Raw genomic sequence first — 23,959 nt, 5'->3', positions numbered from 1 at the left:
TTAACTGCGTCTCCATTGCAAACACCTTTTGTGATTTACTTTGATAAAATGTGGATTTCTAACCTTCACCTGCTGGAACTTTAAGTCTGCTGTTGACTTTTCTGTGGAGAAATTTCCTCCAACAAAGCAAATATGCTGATCCCGTTCGAAATAATGGAGCAACTGTGTGCAAACAGTAATCTTTATGCAAATCAATTGAATCCACTGTAAAGAGCGAGCCTATTTGCCTATTTCAGATGACTGACACAAATATGATTGGTCTATTAGCCTATCAGTCATGCTATTAAGGTCTGCCATTATGCATCAGGCTTGATGGTTTGTGATTGGACACTAAAGCATGTTGGGCTCATTAGCTCCTTCTGCTCTCAGCAGATCTGGCCAGATCCGAATCAATGCGCTGCACTTCTTAAAAGGACTATAAGAGCTGTGACCTTTGGAGCAGCCAGGTCAATGTGACGCCATCTTCCCCTCAAATTGCTCGAGACTGATTGTTCGCAGCATCAAACATGCTCGCTCACACACACCTGCAAGCATGAATTATTCAGCGAGGTAACTTATAGTGATCTGTAGATTATGCAGTGGGCTGCAGGGCTTCATGTACGTAAAGGAAAATGAATCGTGGGCGTCCCGTCCTGTCCTGTAATCATGCATGCAGACACTAATTTCCCACAAGGGACGACACTGTGCGCCTGGCCTATCTCTCCTGCCCCCTTAGTGCTATGACAACACAGGGGGGAAAGCCCACACACACACACACACACACACTCACTCACACACACTCACAGAAGGAGTGCTGTCCTCAGGGCATATCTCCATCAGTACATAGAAAAACTTCATTACGGTGAGACAAATGTGTCCTCAGCAGCACATCGGCCTCAGCAGAAGGTGCTTGGACAATATTAAGTTAGACGTTGCTGCTTCGTCCTCCAGTGGTTCTGGACGAGCCTCTTGATGTGCACTGAAAGCCCAAACAGGCTGGAAAACTCGTTTTGGACAAAAACTAAATGCACTCTCCATGGTTTTCTGGAGAAACAGCCCGGCCTGCAGAGCAGGTCTGTATTTCCTCAGAAGTGCTCTGCCATGCTTGACATGACCCTGTTTTGAATGGTCCTCTGTGCTAATAAGGTCATTTGTCTTGTGCAAAGGAGTGGGGCTCTATCGTTGTCATACTCTGAGCTGGAGATGAATGTGAAAGGCTAAGACTGTGCCAGTGAAAGGAGTTTATGCAGTCCAGCCTTTCCTCTCTCAGCTGTGGAGTAAAAAGCCTCTCAGTGTCTGGAAGGAAAAAGGAAGCAATTAAAACGGCAGAACTGAACGTAGATGTTTGTTATTCAGTTCAGTTACTGATCTTCCAGATAACGATGCACATCTTGCGTCACTCTTTATATAAAATTATAATGAAATAAGTGTCTGAACTTTCTCCGTGATCCTTCCCGCAATGTGTTCTTGGACCTTTTTTATCTGATCTGCAGCACATTGACTGTGAAAACACTGTTCTTATGCTGTGTTTTTGGGTTAGGGCTCTCTTGAAAAAGACATTTTAGGATGCTTTCAAACTTAACCTGTGGGTTCCGAATAAGTCGCATGTGTTAGCTCAGCTCATTTAGGCTGTCAAAAGCTCCCAATCAAACTCAGTACGGACCAAACAACAAGACCAAGCCCACCTAAAAACACTGCAAACTCAGGTGGGGGTTTGTCTGTGCACTACTGGACTGAATGACAGTAGATTTATGCATGAATTAAAAAGCTAAACTGCAACTAAATCCAACTGCCTTCCACCGACTTTTAAAAAAGCGATCTGCATCATGGTAACAAAAGGACCAGGAGTTAAAACAGCAATGTGTGCTGAGATGGTGTTCAAGTTTACTTCCTCATTAAAAGTGGAGTCACTACACTTTAACTACCTCCATAAATACAACTTTCTCATCTTCCTATCTGGCCGTCATTATTCAAAGCTGATTTGCAGCTAATTTGCACAACTGCTCGTTATTTTCTGCGACCTCCTTGTGACTCCAGAGTCTAAAATATTACAAGTAAAAAGCATCAAAGTGCTGCATGAATTTTAGTAAATCTTGAATTCTCTCCAATGATGGAGTCCTCTTATATGTCTGACCACGTTCGCAGCTCCTGGTTTGTTTGTGAAGAGTCAGCGTGAACACAAACAGGACTGGCATCATTATTTTCTTTGGCTTTTAAGGAAATGAACCAGACTTCATGTGTGAAGGAGGCCTAATTCTCAGTGAGACTCTCAATGGGACTATCCAGTTAAATATGAGAAGAGAAAGACAGAAAACAGGTGATCAACTTCCTGCCCTTCCACTTCCTCCAGTATGTAAAAAGCAGGTTAGTCAATAATGCTCTCTTTTCTTCCTCTTGATGCTCTTCTTCCTCTCATACCAAAGTGCACGTTAAATACAAAATGGATTGTTCAGCCACGGCTGCTAACACCTCCTCCATCGTCGTCGTTCAGTACATGGCTCAGCTCCCCTCACGTCCTCCAGCCTCCCTGCTCTATGTCGCCGGCCGGCCGGGCAGGCTGGCTCAGGTACAAAGCGTCTCTTCGCTCGGCTGTTTATCGTCACGCGCTCCAACTCCTCACATGTCATGATTTTCTTGGATCACGGCAGGAATGAGTTTTTTTTTTTCACAGCTATAGTGGGAATCCGATTATCATACAGGGATCACGGTCGTCATGGAAACCAAGGATGGTGCGTGGTGTTGAGCCATCCCTTACACATCGCAGAACATCGGGAATTAGTGTGAAAACGCAGCTCCCTTAAAATAAAGATGTGACAAATCTGTCTGTTGCATTGAAGCACATTCTGCAGCAGCTGACCGTGTTTCTTTTTACAGGCTGTGCGTGTGGGACGCGCTCCTCAAACGTCACTTTGTCACCTTCTTTCTCATGATTCTCACACACAAAACATAAAATAACATAACATACACTCTCAATGTGTGATGGAGGATCAATGACATCGTATTAAAATCAATGTACTTGTCTCAGATCTGAGCTTTAAGGGGGCTCAGACAGAAAGACATCTAAAGCAAACTACAATCGATAAATAAAAAACCTGTTCTCTTTACAGCAGCCTGGAGGTGCAGCTAACAGCTTGCCAGACATTTTCTAATCTCTTTTGTGTTTATTAACGTCTAACTGGCTCCAGCAGCTGTTGTAGTGAGGGCACGCTGAATGTTAGGGAACCCTTTTCAAGCTCCTGTCACCAATTTAAGCCACATGTTTCTTAATACACAAAAGAGAAAAAAAATCTGCTCACAACCGAGCAGATTCTGGCCAAATTAGACAAAATACAGACAGCTGCGAACACAGCATAGCAGGGTTTCCATTATCTGGTAATTAAGGTTTTTTTTCCTTTTTTTTTTTTTTTTTACAGGAGTCTGACATATTTAAAGGTCCGGTGAAAATAATTCCAGCTAGATGTGAAAATATTCTGGCTCTACGTGCTGCTTTTCCCCGCTGCTCCTCTGATTCTCCCTCCCTCTCGCAATATTTTCTCATCTAACTTGATGAATTAAAGGTTTGTTTCAAGCAAACCGGGGTCGGTGGTGACTGCTGTTGGAACAGCGGAAGGACAAACCGAGTGTTTCAGTGCGTTTTACTTTGCATCTGTCGAGTGGACGAACGATAAAATGACTGTTTCTGTAAATGGAGTCTGGTGGCAGCAGCGAGAGCGATAACGAGGCTGTTTCTGGTGAAACAAAAAGGATCTTGCTCTTTAACAAAAAGGTCTTTCTCTGTGGGGGTCCTTTCCGTTATGTGTTCAGACACTTAGAATAACAATCCGTTATTCACAATCAGCGGCAGAAACAAACACTTTTAGTGGACGGTGTGCAAACGCGCTGCTCTGTAGCTGCAGCACTCTCACTCAGCACCAATTTCTGGACACATCCATTAGTCACTTAGAAAAAAACAAAAAAAACAAAACAAAACATGAGAATATTGCGTCCATAAATATATTCCAGATAATATTTGAACAGAATTTCTCCCATTTGTTCGGGACATGGAAACCTTGTGGGACATGTGGACCAGAGACTCTGACACACGTTTATATGGAGAAAAGAGACATTTTTGCCCTAAAATGATGGAATTTCTTTGTTTTATTGCCTCATCAGGGAGCAGTAGTGACTTTAAGATAAAGAAACTGTTGAGCTGGCACAGTATCTAAAGCTTGTGTCCACGTCACTACAAATTTCAAGCAATTGTCACTTAAACTAACAAAATCTGTGACTGAGGGTGTTTTATGTCTGCCATAGAACTGAAATGATGAGTCTATTGATCGACTGATTGATCGACAGTTCCAGCTTTAGCTACTAAAAGGTGAATACTGGCTGGTTTTCTTAGTTTTCTCTGATCAGTTTGGTGAGAATCTCGTCAGTGAAGGAATAAGAAACTGTGCAATCGTTTGATCAGTGTACACTGTTTGACAAGATAAGGCCTGGAAAGACGGGGGGGGCAGGTGGAGTCATCCAGAGAGGTGGAAACAATGCTGTGAAGAGGAGATACATGAAGCTGGAGTTTCTTGGCTACGCCAGGAGACGACAGCCATCTGTGAGCTGCAAAAAGTAAAAAACTTTGTTTCCCACATAGCTCTCTTCTTCCATTCACATCTATTCTTCCTTCCTGTGTAAAAGTGTAATATTAATCCACTTAATGAATGTGGATGGCCATCCTGTTCATTACCCTCTCCAGACACTCCCGGTTCATAAATGACCTGGTCTAAATTTCAACACTGTGTTGCCAGAATTCTAAATTACCACTTGCATTAAAAATATATCAATTATGGGCAAAACCATCCATTGTTGCCCTGTCATGCACCAGCAGAGAGCAGAGGCGGGCAGTGGTAAAACATACACAGCGCGGGCAGAGATAATGGCCACGCAAGATTCAAACCATGAGGCGTTTAATCATTAGAGGGACACGGTGCACGTGCAGGTCGCCCATTCAGTGCAGTGTGACACTCATGGCCGACCCTGAACCCTCAACCCTCAACCCCACCCGCCCACCCGCCCGCTCAGTGCTGCCTTGGGGCCGCAAACAGCTCCCGACTGACTCTGGTAAACACAGCAGCGCACAATATGCCCGCGCACACAACAAAAGATGTGACTCCGAGCGCTGTCACCACTCATCACGCTGACACAAAGGAGGATGCAGCTCAGATACTGTGTGAGTGGTATAATAATGTGCGCACAGACATGATAGGATGTTTTCTGGATGCTCAGGGACGAACAGCCGAACGGGATCAATGAAGGAATCGATGCAGGGGTGGCCCTGTGAGCATTAGAAGCACGGACGAGTCGGGCCTGACAGGGAGGGACCCTGACCAGCACAAGCGGCTGACCTCGTGGCCTTGTGAAGGAGCTGGAGCTGATGAAGGCGAGTTGCAGGGAGAGACGAATCTCAGGAGATTCACAGAGCATCTAGAGTTTGACTGTAGGCATGCGATGGCTGAGCAGTCTGCTGCCATTTTGAGCCACGCTGCTTTTAGAGGCACATGATAGCAAACAGAAATGTGTGGATATACATGTATATGAACCCTCCAGCGCCGCACACCGTGCTCTGAGGCTCGATTCCCTCCTTAGTGCCAGTCAGGCTTACCAGAGCTTGATGCAGGCTGGACTGATTGATGGACTGAAGGGGCGAAGGCAGGTGGGGTAAGAGCCGTGTGCAGGAGAGAACCCGAGGTTAGACGCTGTCACTGATCTGACTGCTGCATTCGGGGGAAAAGGTGCCTCGTGGGCGTGACTCGGCTCGCTACAAGCTCTTAAACCTTCAGCTCCACCCACACTTTCCCACTGTCGTCCAGACGGAAAGGAAACATGGAAAGAATAACTTGACTGACATCACGTTTTGTTTCCAATTACAGAGCTGTTGTAAACACTGACCTCCATTTTTTTCCTGTCAGCGTCTGCGTTGTATTAATTTTTGCCTCTGTCACTCATCACACATGCACATTTTCAGTGATTGTTTGCAAAACAAATTTGAAGAATGTAATTACATGGAAATCATTTTGCAGTACCTTGTAGCAATTTCCATCTATCGGACTGACACCTTTTGGCCATAATAAGAATGCGTGCTGCAGTGGTAAAAGGCAATCAATAACCCAACTCTTTACCACTGAAGTCTCAGATAATGCACAGAGTGACTTCTGAAGTGCCTTTGATAGCACAAGGATTGCAATATTTTTCTTATTGCCAATAAAACACCATGAAGACAAAAACCAGCCACGTGTTGGCCAAACGGGTCACATGCATACACTTCTGTTCTGGGCTTTTTAGCAAATGCTACTCAAACAGGAGGAAATGGCATCTGTTGGGGACTACTTTCAGCTGCGGATTAACACAAGTTTGGTGCTCTGGAGAGAGTTTCCCACAGGATTTAAATACTTTTTGGACCAATACATGCAGGATATGGCATAGAGTCAGACGTGATATCAAGCTAAACTTGTTAGTAGGATGAACACTGCAGGTTTTGGCCTCTTCGTAGGATTTATTAGAAACACAGAAAATTACTAGAGCTATCCCTGAAAGAGGCAGACGAACGTTAAGCTAGCAATGCAGCTCAGACTTTTTAATTAATTATTATTTTCTTAAGTCAGTGATTAATCAATCAGTCTCTTAAATGTCAAAATAAAGAGCAGGATGCAAGAGCAACATCTGGGAAGCTGGAACGAGCAAAGCCAAAATTAAACTAAACTGAATGAATCTTAAGCAAATTCATTCAGTGTTTTGGAAGAAAATCCTGAGCGAGATGAGTAATGTAAAGAATGATCACAATCCATGTTAGATGCAAAATAAACTACTGAACAAAGATGCAACGACAATTAGCACAGTGCAGGAGCGAAGGGAGAGGTTTCTGCTTTTAAACGTGTGATGCAACAACATGCAAACCAGCAGTCTGACAGCAGACAGAAGCCAGCTGATCAGAGCGGTTTACCCTCTAAAAGCAGTAAAACAGTTTATCTTGGCCCCTGCACTCACTCCCCAAAGACATCTTAGTCTCGAGGGTGAACTCTGACCACGCAGTGACTATTGGTGGAAAGGGTCAATTAGCACAGAGTATGCAGTGAATGTCAAACTCGAGCCGCCATAATCCAGCAGCTCGTTCTCTGCGCTCTCACTGTGCATCCTGGGTAATTTGTTTCTCCTGGGGGTTTATCATATCAGCAGCCAGAGAGGTTATTTATACTGACAGTTATGGCACAGAGACTGAGGGCTGGCTTTGGTGAAGGAAGAAAGACAGAGAGAGCCTGATTTACACTGAGTGGAGGATGACTTTGGAAAAGATTAGTAAAATCACTTTAATTCCACAAGTTGTGTTGTTCTAAAACAGCAACCTGGCCTCCTCAACTCTGCCAGTCAGACGTCCTGGGATTTTAACTTTGCTCACACAAGCAGGCGGCCTTGGGAGAGATGACAGAGGCTGTTTAACATATGTACCCGGTTTCCACGCTGAGGTGCTCCCTGGCAATAAACTCAAAGGTGGAAAGGTGGATTTTGTTCATCTGGCCTTCGAATGTTCAGGAACAACGAGTTCCCCCCAAATAACTCAGTCACGACTTTTGGCAGCGGCTGAAGGTGACGACAGATGAATAATGCATGAGCTCAATGTGCCGTTTATCACAGTGATCACACACACACACACACACACACACACACACACACACACACACACACACACACACACACACACACACACACACACACACACACACACACACACACACACACACACACACAGGTGATGTGAAGAAATCAGGTACTGTTGGACTGTCTGAACATTTCACTTTGGTTTCTCTGCTCACGTCATCCTGGCTTCCTGGTATTCATCACAAAGTGTGCGTGTTTTGGGGAGGGGGGAGGGGGGAGGGGGGAGGGGGGAGGGAGGGAGGGGGGAGGGAGGGAGGGGGGCAATCTCCCAAAAGAAATGCAAAAGGCACTGATTGCACTTTACCAGGCGTTTCAAATCTGGCTTTTGTGCAAGTCCTCACCAAAATGACTGCAGGGGGAAGGTGGATGCACTCACACAGAAGCCCTTTGCATGACCCGCTTGCCGCTGAACTTTTTCTCTCCGCTCATCAGGAGGAGGAAACGTGCAAAGCTCTGAAATGAATCAGGAGCGTCTGATAAGAGACATAAATCACAACGTTGGACATGAATGCATGAAGCGTTCATTTGCGTGGGTGTGTATTCATGCCCGGGCGCTGCAACTGTAAGCCCTGTGAGACACATCTGTAATGGGATCTGTTTCTCCCACAGTGGACCTCCTTGATGGGGTAACTGATAATATACTCCCAAGTGGACATCCAAGATCAGTGACTATCCTGCATTCACTGCAGCCTTCAAGGCATGTCGATGCATCAAAGGACAGTGTTTGGAGAAAATGCCTGATTTGAAGATAACCTCCTGGCTTTTTCCCTTCCTGTGACAGCCTTTTAACATGATAGATCCTTTAATTGCAGTAAACTAGGATTGACTGGAAGCTTACAGAGAGACACTGACACCACTGACCCTGATAAATAGGAAAGAAGATCCGGTGGAAATCCAATTTTTGCACTTGCAGTAAGAGCACAAAGACAAAGGCTGTGTTTGGTCCTTGTTGTTTCAATGGACAGCTGTGAGAAAATCAAAGACTCTGATCAACAGAAAGAAACAAAAGAGGAGTTGGATAACACTAAATAAAAAAAAACTAAAATTGGTTCTCTTCCTCTAAGAAGGTCAGTGAACAGACATGCGGTAAGAGGAGCCTTCTGGGTGGGATGGAGTCTCTGCCACACACTGAAGGTTCTTTATCTACATTCAAACAAGATTTAACTGCAACATGACACCTGGAAATTAGGGCTGCAACGATTAGTCGACGTTGTCGACAAAAATCGATAATAGAAATAGTCGCCAGACGCGTTTTTCCAACAGAATGAGGCATCTCACCTGATTATAATCTCTGCCGAGAGTCGCTCATGCGCAATAGCGTCTCTGTCTCTGAGCGGTAATATACGGAAATGGCGGTGTCAACATCAGGTACACGTACCAAAACTTCTAAAGTTTGGGAGCATTTTAGCCTGGATACAGCGAATAAAAAGACTACTTGCAAGGTTTGCAAAGCAGACCTTGCGTATCATGGCAGTGAACATTTAAAGAGAAAGCACGTCGGTCAGTTGAACGAAACGGAGTCTGACTCGCCTCGGTAAGATTCAAGTAACATTCAAGCCAATACGGTTTTTATGACATATATTGTACATTTTATAACCATATTTTCGCTATAAAAGAGAGCTTGAGTGTTATGCCAGACTGTGCCTGATAAACGTATTTTAATTTATTTTTTTTTTAATTTTTGTACGAATCCGCAGTATGTTCAATAAAAGATGTATTTTTCATTGTACCCATCTTTCTTGTGTTTATTATCATTTGCCACATAATTAAATCAACCTCATGCTTAATTTAAGAAAAAATTAATAATTATCCGATTAGGCGACTAATCGTTTCAATAGTCGGTGACTAGTCGACTATTAAAATAGTCGTTAGTTGCAGCCCTACTGGAAATACACACTTTTACTTTTGTATGTGCCTGGTTTTTGAGTATTTTATGCCTTCATCAGTTCAGCACATGCATGTTCTTACATTCATGAAACAGAAGAGTGTGAGAATCAATGCAGGTTCATGCAAACAAATGCTGATATTATTCATTCAGAAAGCCCAATAACTGAAGCTCCATACATTTCTTAACTAACTAAAGATACAGGAAGAATAAACAGATTCTGAAATGGATTGGTAAGTTTTCTTGTTTTTTTGTTAGTCTTGCATCGTGCTATCATCTGGCAGGCTTGCTAACAGCTTCATATTCCAGGCAAACTCTTACATGCTTTTCCTGTCTTATAATGATCTAAACCTGCACTTTGCTCTCATCATATCAACTCAGGATCTTTTCTCTCTGATCCAGGAAATTATGGGACTGTCTCTGCATTAATGTGAGCTTTGAGGCGCTCAAAACCCTCATTAACCAACATCAATCCAGGTGACACAAGGTGCGAGATCGGATAATTCATGACAGGAGGTAAGACTTTCAGCAGCGTCTGTCAATACTTTCTGACCACGTCACAAAAAGTACTGATAATGATATACACGGTTCTAAAAACAGCTTTCTTTCTTTACCCTTATTTCACATTCTGCTAAACAATAAACAGGCTGTACTTGGTGCTTTTACTGCTGAATAGCAGTAGGTTGTTGCTATGCAACAATTAAATAAGTTTGAGGTGTGCTACTCTCCACTTTCCTTTTACTTTCCAGTAACCTGTGCACTCAGCGCTGAAAAGAAATTGCACTTTCTCGGTGCTGTCAGCTTTGCCCCTTCGCTCTCTGTAAACAGAGGTCTCTGGTGAATATGCAGCCTTCTGTGGAGTCAGATGTGCTGATAAAAAGTAGCTCTTCTTTCTCGCAGCAGACAGCACACTGATTTACACGACGCAGTGACGAGGACGACAGCTGCAGCGCACCCAGATGGAAAATAGATCCTTGCTCCAGCCCCATCGCCGCCCTCTTTCCCTTCATCCCTCTCTTCACTTCGAGCACAGTTCACGTCAACTCTCCTTTCATGTGCCCCACCTCCTGCCATCACTGTTTCTGTCGACATCAGGGCTCCTCCGCCTGAAGGAGGCTTTATTGATGGGATGTGGGCTTGAAGAGGAATTGACTACCTTCCAGAGGTGGCAGTGCCCTCTGCGGTCAGGTCACAAAGGAAACAGCACATGTGTGAACTCTCTCCAGCCCCGTCGCTTTGACACAAGAAAATGAACTTGCAGCAGACGGACTGCTGTCTGTCTAACCTGCCACACACACGCCTGTTTTCACACCGGGACGGTCCCCAGTTTATTAGCTCCGGCCGACTCACAGCCTACAGAGACAAGGACATCTGAGAGGATGAAGAAAAATGACCACACCTTATCTTTATGCAGCTGACAGGCGGGGTAAAAGGGGCGGAGACTGGACGGATGGATGCCTCCCAGTTCCTGACAGCGCTGAGCCGAGCAAACACAGCCACACATGGACTCGCCTCTTTTCTGGACCGTGTTATTAACACACCAGTGGAAAACACTTAACTCATGCCTATTCAATTATGCTAATGCATACATATACAAATGACCCTGGTTACTTATTAGCTGCCTCAATTAGCGGACATGTGTATGGGGATGGGGGGGGGGCTGGGGAGAGGAGTGACGGGTATTTTGCTGTCCACTGGTGATAACAGACGCCTTAGGGCGAGACTTGTGCAGCTTTTATTGTTTCTGTCAGGGTGCGTGGGGGGGGGGGGGGGGGCTGGAGATCCTTTGTACTTTGAGGACATGCGGCAAGGCACAAAATCAATGTCAAGCTGAGCCCATGTTTGCATATTTGTGTGGACGTGTGTGCGTAAATGCATGAACAGAAGTGGCTCTTATCTTTCTGGTTGCTCTTAGTGTATCAGCGCAGTCACGAGGCTCTGAGGACTCTTTCTGCTGTGAACTCCATCGTCAAAGATCAGAGGGCAGACGACAGCGAGCGTTCATCTAACAGCCCTTATAGAAACGAGCCGTTTTAACGTCTGATTTCGCACCCTCTTACTGTGTTCACCGTTATCACACAGAAGATGTAAAATACATGGAGTTCATTCCAGAAACTGGGTGATTCATAACCAGAACATGTTGCTTTAGTTATTAAAAAATGTTACAGTATTGATGGGTGTGTTTAATTTAAGATTAAACAATGACTTCGCAGGCGTTTGCATATTAAAACCATGCATCAGAATCAATAAAATGGATCGAGAAAGCCATAACTGACTCATGCATCACATTTACTACATCCAAAGCAGATTAATCACAGTGATTTGCAGTGTGAAATGAAGCATGTTGCTATGGGAGAGTGTGTTCATCGTGGGCATGATACACGAATGCTGAAGAAGGCAAAAGAGAGAACGCTGAAGAGAGAGAGAGAGAGAAAAAAGCTTACAGCCAAGATTTGTGGTTATAATCTTTGCCAATGTAACGAGAACTAATACGCCCATCTGCAACGTCATCAAGGAGCAAGCGCTGAATCTACAGTTAGGACTGAGTGATTGCTGGTATAAGGATAAATTAAAAATCTAACAACAACATCGACTTTTAGGAAGCAATCATCGTCACTCCCCCACGCTGCGCTTCCTCTGGGGAGTGACGAGGTCAGAGCCCAGACACTGCACGTATTATACATCCACACAATAATTCAGCCACCAAAACTCCTCTCTAATATATCCAATACAAATCTTTCTTGACATGCCTTTGTGTCCACAAAGATAGAAAGTTATAGAGCTATAGGAGAGAGCATGATTAGCATCCCTGACTGCGAGCCAACAATGATTTCATGCTCCAGTGAACTCCATGCACTGCGCGAAGGAGCACAAACCCTGTTTGCAGGCTTTGCATATTTGGCTACTGTTTATTTATTTATCCAGGCTACCTGGTTAAGCACTGAGCACTGCCCGTGGACTCTGACAGCCACTGTTGGTTCGTAAACACAAATAGATTAAAGCTGGTAAATATGCGAGTACTGCTGTGCCTGCACCTCAGCTACATCTGTCGTTCTCCTCCGTATATTATCTAATTAATTTATCTCTCTAATCAATATATTATGCATCATCTTCTGAAAAATCTTCACAAAGCTAATATCCTCCACATGTCCCAGCTTTGACACTGAGCATCATGTTTGCTGTCTGATCCTTAAGGACTGTTGGTGCTCTCCACAAGAGGTGGTGCTGAAATCTCACCCTCCTCTGCTTGCTGCCGCCTCTCTGCCTCTGCACAGGAGTGCTGTCCATGGTTCTGAATCAGCGCACACACTCTTTCCACTACGAGGAGAGGGGGAAAAAAGGTTTTTGCTGGCTGGGTGACTGGGTGGAGCAGCTTGGACCTCGTCTCAGCCGGGTCTGTCTGTAAGAGGCAAACAAGCCAGAGTCTCAGCAGGCAGGGAGCTCCACGCCCTGTTTGCTTCAGAGCTGTCACATGTGACAGCGTCATCTACAAAGGGATGGGGAGGCTGGAGGCCTGAATGCATCCCTTAGATGGATTAAAAAAACCTGCCTGTAGATGAGGCTAGATGGAGCATCGACTGTCTCGAGAAGCAAGATCTCAGTAATAGTTATCTGGCTCAAATGTGTGAATGTCTCCGGCTGCCAGTTGCGATTGTGACACAAAAAGATGACAGCAGATGGGAGCGGCGCTTCCTGTTCTTTCTGCCCTGACTTCATGCATGTGTTTTAACATTCAGACCAAACGCATTGTGAGTGTGCATCCAGTGGGACGCTGTGTGAAAAGAACGGCTGATCCCTGCTCATGAGAGGCCGACCCCTCTCCGTCCTGTCTTTCCCCGGAGTGGAGAAGCCGGCCAATCAGAGTGGATGAGTGCAATGAGTCACGGAGAGAGTGGACTGCATCCAGTGGACCGAAAGGAGCCGCCTGCCGCTCGGGGCAGCGAAGCTGTAACGTCTATGGAAGGAGTGATCCGGTCAGGACTCTTGCACACACCGACGCCCATGTACAGGAAAAGCATGGACATTCACAAATCTATTCTTTTATGGCAAAAACTGAACAGATGTCAAAAGTACCATTTTCTCTCCTCCTTCACACTTCCACGTCTCTCACTCCCTCTTTTACAAGATTTATGAGACAAGTCATTACTCTCAAATGTTCCCACCACTTAATAACCAACCCACTGTGACACTGCAAGGTTGTGTGAAGGTCAGCATGTTGCCTGGATCCAGATCCACCTCAGTGTGAGCTGTGTTTAAGCTGCCTAATAGTACAGTGCAGTACACAACACTCCAGGCTTTACAGCTGTTAGACAAAGAAAAACACTGTATGAATGGGCCATATGAATGAGCGCAAGAGACGCTCATTAACTATTGATGCGATGGGAGATCTCACAGCTGGATACACATCACACACCACGGACACACACATGCAACAAACAGTTGTTCAATCACATGACAACGCCGGCAGGCGCAACATTTTTGCAAGAAAAAGATTCAACTGTCCTCAAAGAGAAAGCATCGTATTAAACTGCTTCCATAAATGACTCCAGATTTTACATGTGAATCTAGTGCAACGACGACACGAACATGAAAGGTGAGCAGAGTGTTCAAGTCCGCTCTGGGACACAGGATTTTTCTTTTTTTCTTCAGAGGAGCTACAAAGGCGCTGTGGCAACGTGAATAGGATTTATTGGACCCTGTCGGAGAATAAAAGATTTGGAAGGTGGTGGGAAGATGAAGTCAAAATGGAACTGAAATCCAACTGAATTAGTTTTGCGTTTGAAAAGGCTGGAGCTGCGTGCTGGCTTTCATGGCTTGTTCCAGCACGAGACAATGGAATCAAATAGACGGGAGGCTATTTGAAGCCCCACAATCTACCAAGCTTCACCTCTTTCATGTTTCTAAATGAGACAAGAAAAAAAAATAAAAGCGCAAATGTTATTAAGGACAAAGAAGCTTTGTTCAGCCTCCAGCCCTCTGCTCTGTCTTTGTTTAATAGTCTACTGTACGTCAGCATGCATGAATGGACGGAGGGAAGAGAGATCGGCTCGTTCGTTTCAGCTGAATCTGGGATAATGAGGATAGAGAGAGGGAGATAAGGAACGACAAAGGGGAAATGACAAACAGCAGGGGAGGCAGTGCAGTGACTCGATTACAGTATAAGTTCTCATTAAATGACAAAGAAAGCGAGCCCTGGGCTGGGAAGCCACCGGATTACCGTACTATAGATACAAGTGCTGAATACGGCACGTCTTTCCTCGATTCTGTGGACCCATAACTGTCACCTCTGAGCCTCAGGAGCAACCGCTGATCTGAGCTCGACCCAAGCGTCCGCGGAGTCTGCTTATCCCTGCCTGTCACCGATGCCACAGTTGTAGAGCCACACGCAGCCGGGTTCACTCTTAAATGTAGACGGGATTACTCACAGACTAATATTCTAAACCGGTTTATCAGGGAAGTACAAAACGTGAGCCAGACAGATACTTCAGGTTATATGTAAAGAAATGTCAACACCGATCTCCAGCGAGAGAGACACACTCTTTGACGGCAGAAGAAGAAGAACAGTTGCAGAACAAGACAGAAAAAGTCTTCAGTTTTTCCAATCTGATCTTTAAAATTTGTTTTTTTCTCCCCGTCTCGCCCGTCATTGTAAATCTGACATCTCCCTGACATCTGTCATCACGCATGAGCTGCTGTCAAAAACACACTCCTCCTCCTCCTCCTCATCATCTTCCTCCTGTTCCACCACACGACCTGACTCCACAGTCACAACTACAGTACAGCTGCCCTGCGAGCCATGTTTGCTGACAGGCTCACACTCACTCACTCACTCACTCACTCACTCACTCACTCACTCACTCACTCACTCACTCACTCACTCACTCACTCACTCACTCACTCACTCACTCACTCACTCACTCACACACACACACACACACACACACACACACACACACACACACACACACACACACACACACACACACACACACACACACACACACACACACACACACACACACGTGCACATATCAAAAACAGCGTTCTCTCATGAGATGTTTCATCTTCAAAGCAGCGACATGACGAAGAGCTCTCACGCCGTTTCACTCCTCTCTTACCTGGCAGCACGCTGTCTTTCCTGGCTCCTCTTAACAATCCCAGGAAGGGTTTCACACAACTTCTGCTTTGGCTGAGGGAGCTCGATGTGGTGCTTTAAGAAGAAGAAGAAGAGGAAGAAAAAAAAATAACGGCTCAAAAAGCAATGTTCCCCCTTTCTCTTCACACAGCAGCTCAAGAAGCACTCACGATCACACACTCGAACACCCAGTCAACAGCTCCGGCAAGCGAGCGGCTCGCTGTTCCTTCCCTCCCTCCCTCTCTCTCTCTCCCTGTCCGTGACACTCGCCTCCTCTCTTCCCGCCCACCTACTCCAGCCCCCTCCCCCGACTTCTCTCTTTCTCCATCCCTCCCTCGCTCGCTCGCTCTTCGTCTGTCGGACAAAATGCACACATCGCCTCTATCTCTCAGATCACTATTTCCTGACATTTTCCCCACCCACTCGCACCTTCTGCTCCATGAAAACAAATATCAACTCAGGGCACTATTAGGTGTGCATTTCCACACACCACCAACAAACGTATTCCTGTTTTGTGGAGCTTTCCAGATGACACTTCCTCTTGAAATAAGACAAAGCACTTGTGAAAGCCTAATAGCATCAGAAGGCGTAATTAATGAATAATGGTAATGAGGCATTCATACTGTATATGATTACAGTTCTGACTCTTTTTAAACAAACGCTGCAAATTTACACTTCTTCTTCTTTATTCCATCCTCTCCTTCCACTATTCCTGTCTTTGCTCGGGTCCTGCTGGTCTGTTTGATGCTGCTCACGTGCAATTCTTCAGACAGCAAGTCAAGGGCATTCCCAGACTAAGTGTATGCTAATGCTCTGCCTCAAGGAGCTGCCTGGCGTCCCCTGGACTCTCAGCCCGACCAGATGTGGCACTCGGGTGTCCCAGGGAGGGGGCAGCAGATGCGAAGGCAGAGGAGGACCGGCAGCAAAAATCTGCCAAGCAGTCGAGTCTCATTTGACCACTCGAATGGACACAGCGGGGCCAACGGCACCTGACTTGATGGAGGTGTGGATGTTTAATGGCGCTTTATTGGCATGAAATGCAGAAGTGCTTAAGCCTGCTGCCAGCTTCAGTTTCCAGCCAAGAGAATGTCATGATAACCACAACAAACAGCCCTTGATTACAACTAATGATTGGCAATAGATCATAAAAATGGAAAATAAAAACGGTAGATGTAAAGTAGATTAGGGATTGAAAGAGGTCATTCAGTGGATTTCTCATTAACTCCACTGCAGCAGACGCATTACATCCACTGCCCTCATCCACTGCCCTCACCTGGCAGAGAAAACAGCAGCATCCATCCAGGGAGGAGGAAAAGCTGAGCCATGTTTAAAGTTATATTACGAGAAAACCAACACCTCCTCATACCTGAAGACAGGTATCTGATCTGAACAGGCCCACACTGCCTGAATTCATATTCATACTTTCTTTACACCTTTGCATTTTCTTCTTCGGTCAAGACCATTGAGTAACATAGTTTATTAAGCTCTGTAGCCTGCAAAACCAAAACTCTGCATTCATGAAATGTGCTTAAATTGGAGTCCATGAGCAGGTTTGCAGCACCCTGCTGGTATGTTTGTCCTCTCTGTGCTTCCTGCCTGCCCTTTCAGCCACAACCAGCCACACACTCATTTCCTTGAAGGGGTCATCTCGCATCCAATCAATCCTCTCCCCAGGAGATCCTTGAATTTACCTTCCAAGTGTTTGCTTGTTTAGCCTACGGATTAATTGTGAGCCATTTTCTGCTCTACAACACATCTGTCTTTACGCTCATCTGTGAGCCGCTCGAAAACAGGAAGTCGGCAGCAAACTGTAACTCTGGGAGAGATGCGACTGAGGGCGTAAACAGATGTCGTGTGTGTGTGTGCTGCATGTACATACAGTATGTGTCTGTGGATGTGTGCGTATGGAGAGAACCAGCGTGTAAATAAAGTGCACAGGCTGATAAAGCGCAGTGAGGCACATGGCCCTGTTGACAATACACACACCACATGCATAAAAGCTAACAGACGTATAGCCGGGACGGAGGCAAAGCAAACAGGGAGTCTGTGTTAATGATTACCAACTAACACCCTGCCTGGACACGGCACAGCTTGCTCCTCTGTACATAAGCTTTGGTTGACTGGTTCTGTGTGTGCAATGTGTGTGTCTTGTGTCATGTGGCCTTGGGGAGATCGATTACTGGGCAAGGCGCTGTGGCCGGTGCAGATTTGTGGCCCAGCAGTCTTAAAGTTCGGCCCTAATGAGCAGAGGAGGGAGTGCATCCATGCTGAGCGGTGCAGGTCAGCCTCTATAAAGAATATCTGTTGTCTGTCCCCAAAGCTAAACACACATCCCAGCACCGCAGAAGGCATCCGCTTTCACAGCTAGGGGATGAAAATTGCAAACCTCCAAAAGCTTATCTTCTTTGCAAACGTTAAACTGGATGGAAGACAAATAACAGTTCTGGCCAAACAATTTCTCCGAGAAAGACGGTAAACACTCTGGAAAGTCGGGATGTAGTTGTTTTGAGATTAATGGCTTTCTACAGAGCAAAATGTAGGCAGCTATAAATCGCTAATGACTGAGCCGGGTCCCTGGGTGCAGTTTACTGCCCTCTGTGGACGTCACTGAGCTGCAAAGGTGCAGCACTTATCTGTGTTAACACAATTACCTCATCGCCATTAAAAGACTGATGGAAGAAGATTTATACTGAGTGAACGTCCTTTTTCTGATGGGAAGAATATTTGTGGCTTTCATTCAGGAACCATTAAAATCTCACTTTCTCACAGCTAAGGAAGGAAAATTCCTCCACAATTTAGTGTCTCTGGTATCTTGGAGAATTTGAGCTGGATAATGAGGTTGACATAAGTTTACTTTACCAGTGATAAAAACAGTTCCTCAATCTTGCAGAAAAACTGAAGCACTGACAGCTGAATATCAAGACAGGACAAAAAACATTACCCATATTCATTACTGAGTGAGAAAGAAATGATGACATGAACGTTAAGAGCAAAAAGCAGGTTTAAAATGCTTCATCAGCATCCTAGCAAACCCTTTCAAATTTTAACACAAGTCAAGTCCCACACAGGCACAATTCAAAAGACCCAGACAAGACATATGAACAGAAAAGCCAAAGAAAAAAAAAAAAAAAAAAAAAGCAAATCTGTCAAACCAGGAGCCTGTCAGTGGCCAACCTGGACAGAACAAGAAAGGAAACAGCAGGAAGAGAGATCAACAGGGTGAAAGTGGAATGAAAAGGGCGAAATGGCATTTAGAAGGAAAAAGGCGGTGAAATAAAGGGAGATGGGTGAACAAAAAGGACAATTTCCCAAATGTCAGGAGCATTTGAACGGTCACCTTTGCACACTGCAAATCGCCGGTCTCATTCAAGCACTAAGAGAGAGGATGTGAAGCTTCAGAATGGGAAGAAGCTTTTAGAACTCAGCCATTTACTTTGAATAAAGTACACAAATTCTTTTACACTGAAACTGCATTACATGTGGACAAGAATGGAATTCCAAAAATGATATATCTTCTATCATTGTGCTGTTATTTATAACAGGAAAAGACTATTAAATAACCTTTAATTCGACTGACATCCTGTAGCGGGCATAGCTCCAAACCCCCCTCTTTCTGAGTCTGGGGACAAGTAGGTGGAGGTAATTAAGTCATTTCACTGCTACGCTGTGTCTGTGTGCAAAGGGACAAAGGACATTTTCCTGATAAAATCATGCACCTGCATCATGCATGGAAAACAAGGTGACCGCTGGACTTTCAGTATGTCTACAAACATGAATTCAGTTTTAAGACAGACAGTATCTGCCCTTGGCAGCTTATTTTGCACTTGCTATTCTCCATATAGGTTTCCTCATGTAAAGCTGAACTCTCCAAACTGTCACTGTGCAGAGGGGCGTTGCTTTTAAAGGGTACTTCTTGAGCGGATGTGATTGGTCAGGACTGAGCAGGAAGCTGAAGGGCTGCAGTCTCCTGCATGAAGCCACCACCTCCATAGCCTTATTTTCCACTTTGTTACAGTGCTGGCACTCAACATCAACTGTTCAGTGCAGCCGTGCCCAAAGTGGTCATAGTTCTTCGGGGCACTGGGCTGCATGCAAACTCAGTTGGCAAGTGAGTGCTAGTATGGGATGCGTAGTCAAGGTGGGTGGGCTTTGAGCCCGTGGCAAAAGATGGGAACAGCCACTGACGCTGTGCAATGACAGATTCTTTCAAATGGTCTTCATGTGCAGCTCTGGTGCTAAACGCTGAACATTTGTCATCACTCCATTTGCACATGGCACACTTGGCACCCTTCACCTTGATTCACAAAATTAGCACCTATTGTCAACCTCCATATCAATCCCTGCAGATATTTATTGCCTTTTTGTTGTATTAGGTTATGAAAATCTGTCTTTTGGCCCTTCAGTGCATTCAGCTGGTATTGCTTTAGCCCACCCAGAGTATGTAGTGCTAATTCTCTCTGAGACAGAGACATGAACTTCCAAATAGAGGAAAGTAGCCCTAATTACAGCTGATGCTCTCATTTAATCTCTTTCTCTGATTCTCTCTCCCCTCATCTTCTCTCTCTCTCTTTCTCTCTCCCTCCTGCAGGCAGGAAGCTGCCACGAATCACTTACAGCTTTATTGGGGAATAAGTGGCTGTTCAAATATGGAGTTATTCAGAGAACTCTTTTCAATACACACAGATGCTCCTTTCAGCACCGCCCGGCTTCGCTCACTCACATGCATGCTGCAGATACTGTGCATAAACTCACACACACACACAGGGACACGCGGTACACACAATTAGACACACAACACCTGCTTGGGTCAGCCACGCTTTCCAATGCTGCTGATGTCACACAGATGTTTGGCTGCCGGCCGAGGTTACGAGAGGGGTAGAGAAAGACTGAAGAGCTGCTTGTTTCCCCCAAAATTCCCATTTTTAATCTGCTAACAACTTCAGCGGCTAATAAAGTTACTTAACTGTGGTTTTAAATATCAGACAGTTCTGTTCATTTTGGTGCATTATCTGATTATTTCCCTTTTCATGAAATGTGTGATTGTTATGATCCTGTCAAGTTAATTAGGGTGTGATATCCGTTTGAAGTTGTGGGCTTTCTTATCTGTGCAATCAAGGACACTCAGAAAAGAGTGCAAAAAGTTAGCTACGAGCTAGTGAGCATAATGAAGGCCTTAGCAGGAGCTAAAAGGACTATGGATGGATGTGTAAACAGACAGATGATTGCTGGGATGTTGGCAACAGCTTCAGGTGATCTGTTTCGCTGTCCCCAAGTAGCTCACAAATCAATCAGTGCTCCTTTAATTTAAAAGTTAGCCAGTTATGTAAGGTATGCATTAGAGTTGGGCGATATCCAAATTTTGATACTGTCAAACCTTCCCCGCATTTTCCCGGGGTATACTGTATTACTGTGACCAATTAGAAATCACTGCAGGACAGTGTAACGTGCGCAGTTCAGACGGTCAATGCTCACGCTAAGAAGCACCAATCCTAATTTGTAGCATATCAGAATGACGGGGAGAAACTCAGCTAAAAGCCTCTACCAAGAACTGCCACGCAAACAAAACATAATTCATACCCCAAGAAATGATCTCTGGGCTTACTTCCTTCTGGATCGTCATTGGTCTTTCTATGGGGAATTTGGGCGGGTCACTGAGCTATTGACCGGCTTAACCACGCAGTTAGTTTCACCGCTCCATCTCATGAATGAGCAGATACCTTATTACCGGATTACCGCCCAACCCCAGTATGCACAATGCATAGTCTTGAAGCGTATTCAGTAGACGGCCTTGCACCACTGCTACAGAGATTACCTTATTTATCTGATTTTAACTTTCAAACATGAAGCCTGCAGAGAATATTTAGTTGCTCTGGTTGTTTTCTGGAGAAAGTTCTATTAGCACGCTCCATAGCTTCTATCTCCTCTCCTTCTCTTCTACCCCAGTCACCAGGCACCGCCGCCGCCGCTCACAGAGGTCACGTCTATTCATCCCAGCAGTGATAATTACGACATTCTTATGGAGAGATGAGTGGCCCTTTTGACCTAAGAGTCCCCTCGACTCACACACGAGGCGAGGAGAGGCGACGTGAGAGGAATTCATTGGCTGTGGCGACCGGAGCCCTTTGCACTGAAAGGCACAGTGAGGCGAACGCACGCCACAGGTTGGAGAGAACACATCTCCACAAGTCAAGCAACCGGTGAGCGTCTCTGCAGACAGGACCGGTGCGTTTTTAAAGGACCCCTGTCTGGGACGGGATCGAGGAGTCAGCGCTGCCTGTTAGAGCGCCCTGGGCCGAGTCTGTGTAGGGGACTCAGAAGGGGGATTAGTGGGGATTTAGACAGCAGTAATTACCCTTGCCCGTGGAGGGTCTTGTAATTAAATTACCTAAGCAACCCTGTTACTGCCCAGCCACACAGAGCGTCCAAGGTCAGCGAGAGTAAAATTTCAGAAGATGCTAAATTTGTTTAGAATTGTCACCGGAAAGCGTTGTTTTGTGTGCGGTCTCGCCATCGCTGAGACACATTTAACATCGAAACTGAAAACCTGGGAGGGCACGACATGCATTATGCATCACAGGCAATGCACATGTAGGATTCCTCTATTTGTTTTTCATATGATTGAAGGCACATGGCAGTCTTATCACGCATATAGAAAATGACATGCCAGTGTGGGTGCTCGTGGGCAGAAAGCACACTTTACCTTGAAGCATGTTGTTAGAATGACGATAAGTTAACCCTATCACAGCGATTCATTGAAAGCACTGCTGTCGTCAAGTGGTGTGGTTTATGATTGACTGCCCAGCAACTTCCACCAGCGATCATATGGCTAAGGTTGGGGATCATTTCTTTTACGAGTAGCTGTGACATGAAGTAGAAGTGGTGGTTAAGTGAGAAATGAGCTGAGGTTAAAGACCAGTGGATTTAGAGAGGGAGAAAAGAGAGACAGAGAGATGCGTGGGAGTGGCAGCAGCTCCCACACAGGAAGGAAAGTCACGATCCACCACTCAACAGGACTTGCTCCTCTGCTCAGAGTGACATAAACACGCCAACATCAACTCCCGAGCACAAACACAATCTCGCATTCCCTGCGCGTGTAAAGTCAGAGTCCCTGACTGCGATATTAAGAAAAGGCAATGTCCAACACGATACTTAAATACATCTCATCCACTAAAATCCTCGTTAAGCTACGCGGTAAATTCATCTTGATGCCACTAAAGCTTCGGATTTGTCAGCAACTGTTATTTTAAATTCATTCGTTTGTCAACTCGTGCAGTGTGACAGTCACCCAACATTAAGCTGCATCACTCCCAGTTCAATAGATCCATAAGCTGCAGGGGGGAGATAACACTCCAGACCTACCTACATGCTGCTCAAGCTCCAGTGCGAACACAAATGCACACTGACATACGAACGTGGACTCCAGCACACGCACGCACCTACACACACCAACAAACCGCAACCAGGGGTGGGAACCTCACTGCAATGAATTATTACCATGTAATTAATTGCCTGCCATACAGGAAATCAATTGATTACTCTCGCTTTAAAGCCTGCCATTTTGTCCCTTTTAATTTCCTTTGAATCACTCAAGCTTTATGATCAAGGCAACTTCTCTCCTATCTGAACACCCACAGTTGTATTGATGACAGTCCACCAAAATAAAGAATCCTGCTTCCTGCCAAGTGCAGGCAACAGATCAGAGAGTCCCAAGTAATTCAGTTACTGAGGCAAAGAATTCCTGTTAGATCATCCAGTGAAATGAAGTGTGCTGTGGGTTGTGCTGACAGGGTTTAGCTGGTTTACTCTGGCTCATCTGAAGCATTTTACTAAGCAAGCATAACCTAATCAGCCACGGTGCTCATGTCTAAGTCTGCTTTGCCTGCCATTTAACCTTAATTGTCCTGCTGTTGATACCAAACACCATTAATGCGTTAATATTTCAGTATTTCTAACTTGTTTAAACAACATAAACAAATGACAGAAGAAAGCTCTGCCATCTTCTGCGTAACGCTCATCATCTCCACAATCACGTTCACGTTATGAGATGCATTAATTGCTTTTAATACATTACAGGTGTAATGAATTATGGTCTACAATATTGGGAATCTAGTTTCATAAACAAGCACCTAAACTCATCTGTTGGTTGGATCCGTGCCTTGCTGTGCACAACAGACAGTACAGTACACGGCAGCACAATTGCTCATTAGGCAGAATTGACTCTGCCTGTCAAGCACCTGTGTTTGGGGGGGAAAGGCGGCCAGACATACATTTCT

The 23,959-nt window shown here is 45.2% G+C and overlaps 1 protein-coding gene across 6 annotated transcripts in view; it reads right to left on the bottom strand.

The window, feature by feature from the left end:
* syt1a (synaptotagmin Ia) overlaps positions 1-23,959 on the bottom strand; it is a 147,338-nt gene that overhangs the window by 62,525 nt on the left and 60,854 nt on the right. For 2 of the 6 annotated variants that reach the window (XM_070991556.1, XM_070991560.1), the window contains exon 4: positions 15,670-15,761. The exons of 2 other annotated variants lie outside the window; for them this stretch is intronic. The gene's annotated coding sequence lies outside the window, so the exon portion shown is untranslated. Of the gene's footprint in view, positions 1-15,669; positions 15,933-23,959 lie in introns of those variants that run through there. 2 more of the 6 variants (XM_070991557.1, XM_070991561.1) reach the window with 2 other exon arrangements.

The sequence above is a fragment of the Chaetodon trifascialis genome, chromosome 22 (genome assembly GCF_039877785.1).
Source record: "Chaetodon trifascialis isolate fChaTrf1 chromosome 22, fChaTrf1.hap1, whole genome shotgun sequence".
Lineage (NCBI taxonomy): Eukaryota > Metazoa > Chordata > Actinopteri > Chaetodontiformes > Chaetodontidae > Chaetodon > Chaetodon trifascialis.
This window is presented reverse-complemented; position numbering and strand designations above follow the sequence as displayed.